This window comes from Corvus moneduloides, chromosome 1, assembly GCF_009650955.1.
Source record: "Corvus moneduloides isolate bCorMon1 chromosome 1, bCorMon1.pri, whole genome shotgun sequence".
NCBI lineage: Eukaryota > Metazoa > Chordata > Aves > Passeriformes > Corvidae > Corvus > Corvus moneduloides.
In genome coordinates, this window is record NC_045476.1 from 3,238,151 (window position 1) to 3,250,772 (window position 12,622).

The 12,622-nt window shown below is 46.4% G+C and overlaps 1 protein-coding gene across 9 annotated transcripts in view; it reads right to left on the reverse strand.

Annotated features, from left to right (window-relative positions):
* ADCYAP1R1 (ADCYAP receptor type I) overlaps positions 1-9,867 on the reverse strand; it is a 138,000-nt gene extending 128,133 nt beyond the window's left edge. For 7 of the 9 annotated variants that reach the window (XM_032094046.1, XM_032093961.1, XM_032093874.1 and 4 more), the window contains exon 1: positions 9,232-9,582. The gene's annotated coding sequence lies outside the window, so the exon portion shown is untranslated. Of the gene's footprint in view, positions 1-8,549; positions 8,574-9,231; positions 9,583-9,783 lie in introns of those variants that run through there. The other 2 variants (XM_032093475.1, XM_032093554.1) reach the window with 2 other exon arrangements.
* Between the last annotated feature and the right edge of the window lie 2,755 nt (positions 9,868-12,622).

The following is a 12,622-nucleotide window of genomic DNA, read 5'->3' on the forward strand; positions in this document are numbered from 1 at the left end:
ATTCTCTGATTCTCTCATTCTATGCTGAGGGCAGCTGCAGAGATGTGAAGGAACACAGTAGGCTCAGCCATCCTCAAGCCTGTCTTCTTTATCTTTGCCATTCCTGATAAAAATGCACTAAAATGATGAATACAGGCCTTGCTTTCGTCTGATCTTCTGCCTGTTGCAGGCTAAATGCAAACACAGAGGCACTAAAGGTGGTGATATTTAAGTCACACAGAAACAGTAGCACATTACAGGGATGCATTTTGGAAATGGCAAGGACGTGGCACAAGTACAGAAAAATTTGGCATGTTGAAACCAGCCCATGAATCAGAAGCTGTAATATTTTGGGTTAAAGCTCTCAGAGCTGATTTATAAAATGCCAGTTTGAACATGCTGCTGAAGAGACTGATATGGATTATCTTGGCCATGCACTCAGACATGCCTGCACATCCCTGCCAGTCTGGCCAGGCTACATGGAATAGGGAGATCTGTTAACTTTCCTTTTTTCAGATCATCATATCTGGCTTACCTGGCTCTTCCTCAGCACTCACTACCCTGTATTCCCCCATAGCTAATGGAGCTAAAAAGGACGTCCAATCCAGTAAATTTTAGAGACCAATTTGGGATCAAAAGAATCAAAATCTGGATTCCACAGGTTTCATTGTTGTAAAGACAACATTTAAGAAACACCATTTAGTTCTGCCCTATGTGTATCTGCACACAGAAAAATGTTGTATTTTAGAGCAAGTAGTTATAAAAGAAGCAAAAAGGAAATTATATAAAATTACATATGATTGCCAGAAAATTCACACAAGCCCTGGTTTAAACAAAAGCGTTTTTAAACTTCGACATTTCGGTGAATGACATTCATTATGGAATAGTCTGACAGTTCATTAAGCAGAATATCAGGTTAGAGTTCCTCCAGTCAGTGAAGAAATGAACTGCATGTTAATGTTCAGGTGAACTTCCTTCTCACCTTTTTAGAAAATAACTGTGAGTTCCGAATTATCTAAGTGATCTGGTTGAGCTATCATGTTGTTGGTTTCATACCCATATTTTTCATGACATTTCACACACTAAACTTCTTCTGGCTGTGAATGGATTTGGCAAAGAGTCACACCCATAGTACTGCATAATGCAGTGTACATGAAAATATGCATAATCTATTTATTGAGGTCTGCCTCAGAAGCTCTTTGGGAATAACAGAGTAACTAAATTATGTCCTTGTTCTAATTCAGTAGGGACAGTGGGAAAGAAAGCAAGAGGTCGACGTAATGGTCTATCAGGAGAAAAAAAAATTAAATCAAGACCATGTTAAAAGGGAGACTTTTAGTTTGGAGAAACCATTTTTATTTGTGCTAGGAAGATGTAAGGCTTATTTTTCCAGATGGATCCTGGGAAGTTAAAAGAACATTTTTCTTTCAGGGAGAGTTTCATCAGAGGTTTTTCAAACTGATGCACATAAACCTCCCAAGAAGACCTGGAAGATGCTGGGTGTATCAGAAGAATATTAAAGCTGGAGCTGTGCAGAGTTTTGCTCTAAATAGGCCATGTTTTGCTTTAATCACCTTGGACCCACCTCTGTGTTTTCTGGAGACAGAGAACATGCCAGAAAAACGATAACAGACAAAAGCCACACAAACCTTCACCAAAGAAAGTGTGTAGTAGAAATTGTTCATTCCAAACAGGAGAGTTTGGAGAAACTGAAACAATCAGGTAGTAAAGCCAACAGCACTTTGGAACCTGGACAGAAAGGTCTTTTCTCTTTAAAAATGCAAAACTCCACAGAACCTACATCTCATGGAAGCTGGGAAAAGGAGTCGCAAGGAAAAACTCCAGACTGGAGATGGTGAATCACAAACATTCAAAGAATTCAGCAGTTCTTTCTCTCCCTAGAAGGAGAGCACAATCTGGGCAACAAAAGCCAGGAGCTGTCAGTGGTAGCTGCATCTGGAAAAAGTCAAATTCAGTCTTGGGGTTGTCTCATGAAAAAATGATTCCAGGAATTATTTGGAGCTAAACAGATACAGCTGCAATGTAGCTGCTTTATTTTTTTTCTTTTTTGTGCCCCAGTAGCTTAACTGTGATCCCAAGACAGAAACACAAAAAGGTATTTTTAAGCCCTGCATGAAAGTATATGAAAATCAACCAATTCTTTGTGTGTCTGGTAAGAGCACTGAGACCAAGATTTGATCAGTCTCATTCTACACCATCAGGAGGGATCAGAGAGCCAGAACAGGACTCAGACAGCAAATGAAACCATCTATGTGGTGTTTATTGAAGACTTTTTAGGCTAAAGAGCTGCAGAGCTCAGTCCATAGTAGATAACTGTATTTATCCACATTGACTGGGCACTGGCCAAAGGCCAGAATCAGGAGCTGAAACGCTGGTGTTCGGTGCACCAACACGCCAGCGTATTTAACCTGCCCTCACACAGAGGGGAAATGATGTGCTGTAGATAAACACCACGCTGACAAATCCCTAATGGAGGTTGGATACCCCAGGGGATCTCAAACGACACTTAACACCTATGCTGAAGTGGCTGAATCATGTCCTAAATCTGCTTTTATTGTAATAGCAGTTTCTGCACTCAGATACAGGCAGACACTTCAAAACCCACACCCGTCTTGAGGTGTCTTGATCTGTGAGCTGGATCCCATTTCGGGTCAGCATCATAAAAATTACCTTAGCTAAAGGGACCTGCAAGTTCCGTACAGAGGAAAGAGTTGAATACCAGAGGTGAAAATCTGTCAGGAATACACTTGCTGGAGGGACAAAAAGGCTGTGATGTGCTTTTCTTCTCCTCTTCTGAATGAAATTCAGACTTTGGGAGCCTGTGAAGGCTCTGTTCCATGACTATCATTGCTACATCCAGCTGTGTAGCAAACAAACAACAAGCCAGAGAACAAAAAGCTGGAGAATACAGAGCAGCGTCCAGAGGCTTGAATGATGCAGAGAAACAACTTCCACATGGCCAATATTGGCTTTCCGCTCTGCTCCCTCCCCGCAGCCACCAAGAACTATTCTCTAATGAAGTTCCTTCCAGCTGTTCGCCCACTGTACGTAATCATCTCGGCTCACAAACCCATTCAGCAGCACAAAAACCCCATCCAGGCTGTCAAAAGCCATGAAACCCAAATGAATGAGTGTGGCTTGTGCCATGCAAGGCTCCAGTGACAGCTGTGACACATTCGCAGCCTTAGTCATGAAGAGCTCCAGCATCTGCGGTATTTTAGATGCTCTCTCATCTCCTCTGCATCTTAAGTTAGAGCACAAAACTCCTGGAAGGAATCCAAAGATCCAGCTCTAAAACACAGGAAATGAGTAACTTCACTAACTTTAACTTGGGTCTTTAAATAATGCACTTGTGCTGGCTTCTTTATAGAATTTGTTTCTAGGCCAAGAGAGAAAGTTCTGTTGTGTGTCCAAAATCTTAGATACAAATTAAGCCCAAGCTCATATTTGGCTTTTGGTACTAATTGCATCAATTTAAGAATGCAGATGCATGTCAAATTTCATTATTACAAATATTTTGTTTTAAAAGGAAATGCTTTTTACTTATTACCATGACTGTGCCATTTTATGTTTTTGCTAGAAATAAAAAGCACCTTCTCTAAATCCACTTCAAAAATGTGACATTAAGAACAGAAGCAGAAATATTGTGATTTAATAAAGTCTTTCCATTCCAGGAAAAGGAATTCGGAGTTAAGGATATCTTAGCTATTTTAAACTCACTTTCCAAATATATATAATTTATTTCTGCTGTGGAGAAATGTAATTCTTACTGCTACAACTTTAACTCCAGTCTATATATCAATGTGTTCTGAGAGATTCATGTTTTTATTTCTTTGCATTATTTGGTTTTCAGTAAATAATTTTAAAGGCCATAGTGAAGGAAGAAGGCGGTAGTTAAATCTATTTATCAGTGGACTTTGTTAGCTTAGCACAGAGGGTGAAAGCATTAAAATGAAAAAGCACTGAGCTGTTGATATATGGCAAAAAGCTGGCTTTTAGGTCACCTACTTCTGAGCACAAGGGCTCCAAGCTGGTCAAAATGTATTTCACAAGGTGCCAACCCTGAGCTAATGAGTTCTGGTCAGCATTCATCTCCAGCTCCGTCCAACTTCCAGTGCAGCCATTCCCATCCAGGGCAGAGCAGATGAATTTGGAGCATTGCACAGCTCCTGCCTGGCTCGGAGAACGGGCAGAGCCAGCTTGTGTGTGCCCACAGAAAATCATGTCGCTGTCCTAGATGTGTCCCTGTGCTGATGTGTCCACAAAACCACAGCCGAGCTTCAGCTGGCAAATCCCTCTGAGTAACTGGATAGAAGAAGAAAGTGTTGATACACTAAGGAAGCCTATCAGGTTTAAAAAAAATCAATGAATAATTAAGAACCAAAACCCAAAAAAGGATAATTAGGTAGGATATTGTCTGGCACAAGTGGCAGCATGGAGAATTCTCTTCATGGAATAAGGGGAAGATGTGGATGAGGAAGATGTGGGGTCCACCACAGCAGCCTTGGGCTTTTCATAAAACTTACTTGTGAGCTAGCAAAATATTACCAGCCTTCCCCTCCAAAGAAAGATGGGAGCAAGAGAGGAATTTCACTTCCTGGGGATGCCTCTGGGATACCATGGAAGGCTCCCTCTGGCTGGTTGTGAATGTGTATCTGAGTCAGCTGCTGCAAGAACCTCCACAGGGTGATTCATCTGACCCACTCCAGGATGGGATGAACTGCTCTCCTCACTCCTAACACCATGAATTAGGGTGATTGGCTTGGATGTGAGAATTCAGTTGTCAGATGCTTTCTGAGAGTAGATGAGCATCATCCAGGCAGCCAAACACTTCTGAGTGAGAAAGCCTTCCCTCCACAGGAAATGAACAATAGTTTAGCCAGGGGATCATTTGGGGACAAGTTTCCTCTTGACAATGAGTGAATTTATACATCCTCTGCTCCTCAGAGATGGACCCAATGATACATCTGCTCCCCAGAAACAAACAACTTGATTCAGTCACATTTCCCTTCAATACAAATTTTTTTCTTAAGGATCCTCACAGAATCAGGTTGGACAATGCACTGTCCCTTGCAGGGACAGAAAGTAGCAACACGTGCCTCATTGTGAGCAACAAATGAATAGAAATAAAAAATCCAGGCCATTAACCCACCACACAGATTAAAACATCTTTTCCTGCCCTAACCCTCAGCTCCATTTAGCAAATCAACAAATCATAAATAACAGACCATAATTATCCTTCCATTTGCAGCTCCCGTGCAATCATGACCCAAACATCTCTAATGAGGTGCAAAAGCCACTGTGTGACTGAGGCATACTTCTTGTGAAATGCCTCAAACTGGATGGACAAACCTGCAAACAGACCTGGTGATGTTTAATGTGTGCTCAGCAAGGAGCACTTAGACGCCAATGTTCCCAATGTGTTATAAAACAAATTATTATTATTGCTATTGCCATAATTATCATTAAGAAGAATTTGACCACATACATATTAATCCCCTTTTCTCTCAGTTTTAGAGTGAATTATCAATTACGTTAGCAAAAATTAGAACTATTGAGTTATTTGTTGGGTATTTCAGTGCTTGTTTTCTTTTGGGGTTTTTTAACAATGGCATTAAGCAGAGGTTTTTCCACCTTTTAAAACATTTTTTTTTAAAAAATATGGCAATTAAAGAGATGAGAGTAGTTTCAGATCATAGCTTTCTATCAAAGAGTAAAACATGACCCCTGAATGAGCAGGGATGAGACTGCCAGAGTGTCTCCAGGGCAGATAAACTGAAGAATTTGTATTCAACAGTAGCCTGGAACCAAAGCAGCAAACAAGAGTCCCTGCAGCTGCGTATTTCTGCAGGACCCTTTCTGAGGGAATATTCCTCAGCACAACAGCCACATTGGCTTTAAATGCTCTGCAGGGTGCTGCTTCCACGTTTTCTTTGGGAGATGGAATGGTTTAGCTCGTCCTAAGAAGTTCAGCCCTGAAATTATTAATGCAACTACTCTGGAGATGAGCTTGCAGGGGGACACAATCACTGAGCTGCAGCAAGTTACATAAACAAGGCTTCAACAACCCAGGGAGTTTTATACTCATTCCTGGTTTGCCTTGTGCAGATAAAAGTGCAAGCCTAAGAAGGCAGATAACAAACGGAGAGAGCAAAAGGTGGTCAGAGAATGAAACACCAGCAAAGCAATGGGGTGAGGGGCAGACAAACAGCCATGAAGCTTCTGAAAAAAAAAATCTACCTTTTTCCTCATATATTTGTGCCCACTCAATTACAATCCAAACAGTGTTTCAGCAGCCATGACAGACACAGGAATTCTAGTACTTGTAGTGTTGTGGAAAACTACCAAACACCTTTCTGTATGCAAAGCATTCCTTAAAAACAGAACAAGTTCAGCACCAAGGGAAAGTCTCCTCGGGGATACTCTGAACCAGCCAGTTTCAGTGGTGCCACAGCTCACTCTGATGAGACAGTGTCAGCAAAGATGACTTTTGAGTTGTGGATAGCAAAAAAGAGAGAGCTCCTCACTGCTGCATATACATCCCTTTCAGCAGAGCTGTTCCACTTCTGTCCTGATGTGGAAAATTCACTCCAAAATCCTGTTGACTGCAGTGTGTGCCGAAGCACAGATGGTATGGGATTGGCTGGATGTGAAGGGAGCAGAGGAAATGGAAACAAGGAAACACAAGCCAACAAAAAAATTCACTTCATTGACTTAAAGATTGTGGCTGCACTCTCTGGGCCAAAGAATTGGGTGAAATAAAATTCAGTATCTCCACTGACTTCCATATCCTCAGATCAGTTTTCCTCTCCTGGGAATGGTGGCCAATAAGCAATTTCTCTGTCAAATCAGGACTAACTGCAAGACCTGGTATTTCTGCAGGTTTCACCACCAGATATGAGTTGCAGCATGATCCTGCCCTGAGTTCACTTTTTCTCAGTGCTTCTTAACTCAGATACTCTGGTTTCATTAAAAGATAATCTGAGCTAATTTAGGAATTAGACTGTTTGTACTACGTGTGCTCAGAAGGAAGGAAAGGCAAACAAAATCTGCTACATTGGAATGAATCATCTCAGGGACACAGGGCTCAACTTAGCAAAGGCACAGGCACATATGGAACTCAACCCTGGGAAAAAATATCTCCAGGATGCCGCCTCAGTCAGCCAAATGAGGAGAGACACGATGAACAAAGGTCTGAACGTGCTCAGCAGCGCACCCCACAAGCTCAGAAATCTCAGGTTTTCTCTGCCTGGTAGCATCCCACAACAGAGCTCCTGCCTCCGTGTTTGTGAGCCTCACAAACACCGACAGCAGCAGGTCTGGGCAGCTCCGTGAGGCTGTGGCACCACCGTGCCAACAGCAGACATCTTAAACCCACAGGGAGAAAGGAGCCCTCCAGTTTGCTGCAGGGACCCCAAAGGATGATGGAAAGCTAAAGCCAAGGAGCGATCACAAAGCCTGCTTAAAGAGAAATAAGTGTGTTTATCACAAGAAAAAGCCCCCCGTGACCTTGAAGGCTGTGCAGTGCCCATGGTTATCCTCCCAGCCCTTCACACATGCCTTTGGATGGAGAGAACAAAACAGCGGAAATCTTCCGCCCTGCGATGTCCGAGATAAATGGCCGGGACAAAACCAGATCAACTGGAGCTGTCCTGAATGACAGCAAAGCAGCAAGCCTTGCCCTCAGCACATGGAAACAAGTGGGAATAAAGGTGGAAGACCACAACCCAGACACAAGCAGACACATCAACTTGAATCCAACTCCCGTTTTTGCCCTGACCAGCATTCCTTAATCATTCACCAAATCGGAGCAGCGTTGCCTTACCCATACGATAGGACAGCTTCTTCCAAGCCAGCTCCAGGGTGTTTGGCATTAGCCAGAGATGCTTGTATAACACCTCCCTGCTCTGCAGCTACGCCAGGAGCACTTTCAGGAGTTTGCCTCCGTGCTATCATTAACCTCCAGTAATCCAACATTCCCTTGGATTAGCCACGGAAGCGTTTCCCTGCTGTACCTGACCAGTGCTGCATAGGCTGAGCAGAGGAGAGAGGGGGCTGTGCACCCAAATAACAGCAAGTGCAAATCCATTCGTTTTTTTGACTCCAACAGATTAAAAAAAAAAATCCAACAAGCTGCTTCAGTTACATATTGCTGTACCAGTCCACCACTTGCATTGTAATTAACATGCACCAGACAGATGGTAATTGATAATTCCCTGGGAAAGAATCACGTCACTTTGCTGCCTTATTCACTTTAGTTAAGATTTTCTTCTTATTATAGCTACCTCCAGTGCTACTCCAATACATCCCTCAAGCTAAAGGCCAGATTCTGTTCACCTGCAGATCAGAGGCAGAAGAAATCCACTTCCAGGGAGTTCTTCCAGATCTGCTGCTGTGTAAGTGGGATGATCGTGTAGCCATAAACACCCGTATGTCACTAATCCAATCTCCCTTTTTTTCCCGTGCATTTTCCAGCTCTGCACAGCAAGCTGCATGATTGCATTCTGTTCCTCTCACTGGCTGTAAACTCCTCAGATTCCAGCACATACCTGAACGCTGGACATCCTCAATTCAGAGCACAGCGGAAAAGAGCCTGTCCTGTGTGCCATCCCCCTGACTGGAGATGTGCTCTGCATGAGGATGGTATTATTAGAACCAGCTGTTCAAACACTGATAAGAAGTGCCTAGACGCACGCGAGCAGAGGTCAAAGGCACACTAACCGCAGTTTTCCCTTACTACCCCACAGTAAAAACAAGCGAGTCCTGCTGCACTGCTTGAAGGGTGAATCAGAGTTTCTGCGGCAGGTGAAGATGCAGAGCTGCATCGGGAGCCTTGAGCTCGGAAATGCCGACAGCGGCAGCGGGGCTGTTAGCAATCAGGTTTTATTTACCAGCCATATTGTGTTAAAATCAGACGCGATTCCCATACCGAGCGCCTTAACCTGTCACCGCCTGCGAAGGGAGATTGATTTGTTTGCAAAGAACCAAATCTATCTGGAGGACGCATCCTCCGAGCCTGCCGAAGGCAGGAAGCCCGCATGCAATTCCCCCCTAAAGAAGTATTCCCAGGACCTGGGGACGCCGAGGGACGAGCCGGTAAATCAATGTCACTCGCAGACAAGCCGCCGGCTCCTTTCCCTCGCCGGCTGCGGCAGCGCCGCTGTGGCATCCCCGGGCTCGGGGGATGGGGCTGCCCCGGGAGGAGCGGGGGGAGGCCGGGGAAGGACTCACCATTGCAGCAGGGCTCGTCCCGGCGCTGGAGATGCCGCATCCCCGCGGGGGGACAGTGGCCGCGGGGGGACAGTGGCCGCGGGGAGCCGGTCCGGCCCCGCTGCCCGCGCTGGCTCCGAGCGGCCGCGGCCGCGCTCCCCCCGGCCGGAGGAGGGGTCGGCGCCTCCGAAGGGAATCCAAATTCCTCCTCCCTCGCCTGCCGGTCATGTCCAGGCTGCCTTTGCTCAGGGGATGGGCCAGCTCCTGGCCGTGAAGGAATTTGCCATCGCTAAATCAAAAAGAAAAAAAAAAAAAAAAAAAAACCCAAAAAAAAAAAACACCACCAAAACCCAAACAACAAAAAAAAAAAAAAGCCAAGAGGGGAGGCGGGATATTTTAAAACTTTTTTTTTCCCTCTCTATTTTTTGTTTTTTTCTTTTTTAAGGGGGGCTGTCGGTGCTCGGGGCGGGGCGGGGAACGAGAGGGGTGCTCAGGCTGGCTGAGATGCTGTGCCGGGGTGAGATGCTCCGGTGCGCTCGCCCCTGCCTCTGTGCCTGTGTGTGATTCTCATACCCAGACAATGCTCTGCAAAGCGAGCTGGTCCTGCGGAGAAATGCAAACACCTCCTCCCCCGAGTGCCTGAGCAAAGGGAAAACGATACGGAACCAATAGCTTCTCCTTGGCTGCTCTCATTAATATGGAGGAGAAAAAGAAACCAATGAGGAGGAGCGGGAGGAGGGATTTATTCAAATCAAATTTCTTAAATCGAACACCCTTTCCCCTTTTTTTTTTTTTTTTTCCCCTTCTCCCACGTCCCCCAATTCTGCCTTCACTCTGTCACCTTAACCCCGTTTCTGCTGTCCCAGAAATTTTTATTTCCTGTATCATTACTGTGACAGGGTCAGCAGCACACGGCGATGGGAGGGAGGTTGGCATCGCTGCTGGGAGGGAGAGGGGGCTGTGCGACGGAGGATGAAGGGAGCCAGTTTCTCCCGGACCTGCGGAGTTGATTGCAAAGACAAGCGATAAAGTAGCTGGAGTTGTCAGGGAGGGGAACTGAGGGGGAGCAGAGCAGGAATTCCAGCTGGAAGCAGCATTTTTCAGATGGTGTTTGCAGATGGGCAGGTGGCCTGTGCCCAGGCTGAGCCCTCTGAGCTTGGGGAAAGGATTCTCTCCCCTCCCACAGCAGATGCACACCCAGGGAGGGAAGTGACTGCCCAGGAACAGCAGCACCTGCGCTGTCCTGCAGTGCCACAGAGCTACCCAGCAACGGGATCCCTGGAACAGCAGCTCAGGAGTGGCACCTGTTGCTGGAAAACCAGTGGAGGGGAGCTGTAAGGAGGGCTGAGATGGCTGCGAAGAGGGGAAGGGATGTGCTGCTGGTTCCCTGCCCGGTACCTGCAGAAGAGCAGGGTGTCACATGTCAAAAGCATCCAGGCGCTGCTCCCTTCTGCACAATGCTCGAGGGGAGGCTCTCCAGACCTGGAAAATGACCACTAAAGGAGCCTGAGCTCCCATCCTGTGCCAGGATATCCCATGGGGACACTTGGCCCCACACTGATTTTGCTGCTGTTAACCATGCTGCTCTCAGGCCCCCCAGATCCGTGCCAAGAGTCTGAGATGCTGAATGCCCACATCCTTACCCAGATTCGGAGATGTGCTGGAAGAGCAGCTGCCTGCTAATGAGGTTCTTCTAATTACCCTGAAATTCCATGACACCTGCATACCTACTACTGCTCCTCCTGTTGTGGAAGCCCTGTCCTCTGCTTATCTTTCCATAGGTTCACAGAATCATTAAGGTTGGGAAAGACTCCCGAGGTCATTGATTCCAACCTTTAACCAAACACCCTCTTGTCAACTAAACAGAGCACGGAATGCTGTATCCAGTCATTCCTTGGACACTTCCAGGGAAGGAGAGTCCACCACTTCCCTGGGCAGCCCATTCCAGTGCTTGACAACCCTTTCAGTGAAGAAATTCTTCCTGATGTCCAACCTGAACTCCCCTGGCACAGCTTGAAGCCGTTTCCTCTTGTCCAGGGAGAAGAGACTGAGCTCCACCTGGCTACAACCTCCTGTCAAGAAGTTGTAGAGAGTGATAAGGTCTCTCCTGAGCCTCCTTTTCTCCAGGTTTTTACCCTTTCCCCTTCATTTTCTGCATCTCCCATCTTCAATTTCCCATAGCACATGAATTAATTTCAGCTCCTCCTTGCCTTCACCCTAATTCCTTTAAACAAAGGAGAGAAAAAAAGGCAATTTTGTCATAAAATCAACTAAATCCGTGACCTGCCCAGCGTGGAAAGCCCTGGCCCAGTTCCTGTGTGTCCCTGTGGCTCTGAGCCCAGGTGCAGGAGCCTGGAGGGCACAGCCCCCCATCAGAAGCAGCAGCCCCACCAGCTCTGCTCCAGTCCCTTGGCACAGTCACAGCCCCGTGGCTGCTCAGATGCCTCCTCTGGAGAAAACCTTGTACAGACACGCTGTGAATGCACTCAGCTCTGGTTTTGTTCCAGCACCATGGAGCAGACTAAAGAATCAACCAGAACTTTCAAAGCTTTCTTTTGGATGTTTTCCTCCAGGCCTGCCATCTTCTCTAGTCACATCTCACAGCTTTTGGTAACTTTACTGGATAAGAGACGAAAGAAAACAAATGAAAGATTATAGAATCATAGAATGATTTATGTTGGAAGGGACCTTAAAGATCACATTCCAACCCCCTGCCATGGGCAGGGACACCTTCCACTATCCCAGGTTGCTCCAAGCCCCGTCCAGCCTGGCCTGGACACTGCCAGGGATCCAGGGGCAGCCACAGCTTCTCTGGGCACCCTGTGCCAGGGCCTCCCCACCCTCACAGGGAAAAATTTCTTCCTAATATCCCATTTAACCCTGCCCTCTTTCAGTTTAAAGCCATTCCTCTTTGTCCCATCACGTCATGTGGTATTCTAAAGTCCCTCTCCAGCTCTCCTGGAGCCCCTTTAGGCACTGAAGGGGGCTCTGAGCTCTCCCTGGAGCCTTCTCATCTCCAGGTGAACACCCCCAGCTCTCCCAGCCTGTTTCCAGAGCAGAGGGGCTCCAGCCCTTTGATCAAATTTGTGGCCTCCCGTGGACTCTCTCCACATGTCCACATCTTTCTTATGTTGGAGATGCCAGAGCTGGACCCAGCTCTCCAGGTGGGGATTCGCCAGAGCAGAGTGGAGGGAGAGAATCCCCTCCCTCAACTTGCTGCTCAACTTTTTTTGGTGCAGCCAGGGCACAATTGACTTTCTCGGCTGGGAGTGCTCAGTGCTGGGTCATGTCCAGCCTCTCATCCACCAACACCTCCAAGTCTTCTCAGGGCTGCTTTCAATCCATTCCCTGCCCAACCTGTTTTTATGCTTGGGATCGCCCCAACCCAGGTGCAGCACCTTGAACTGGGCCC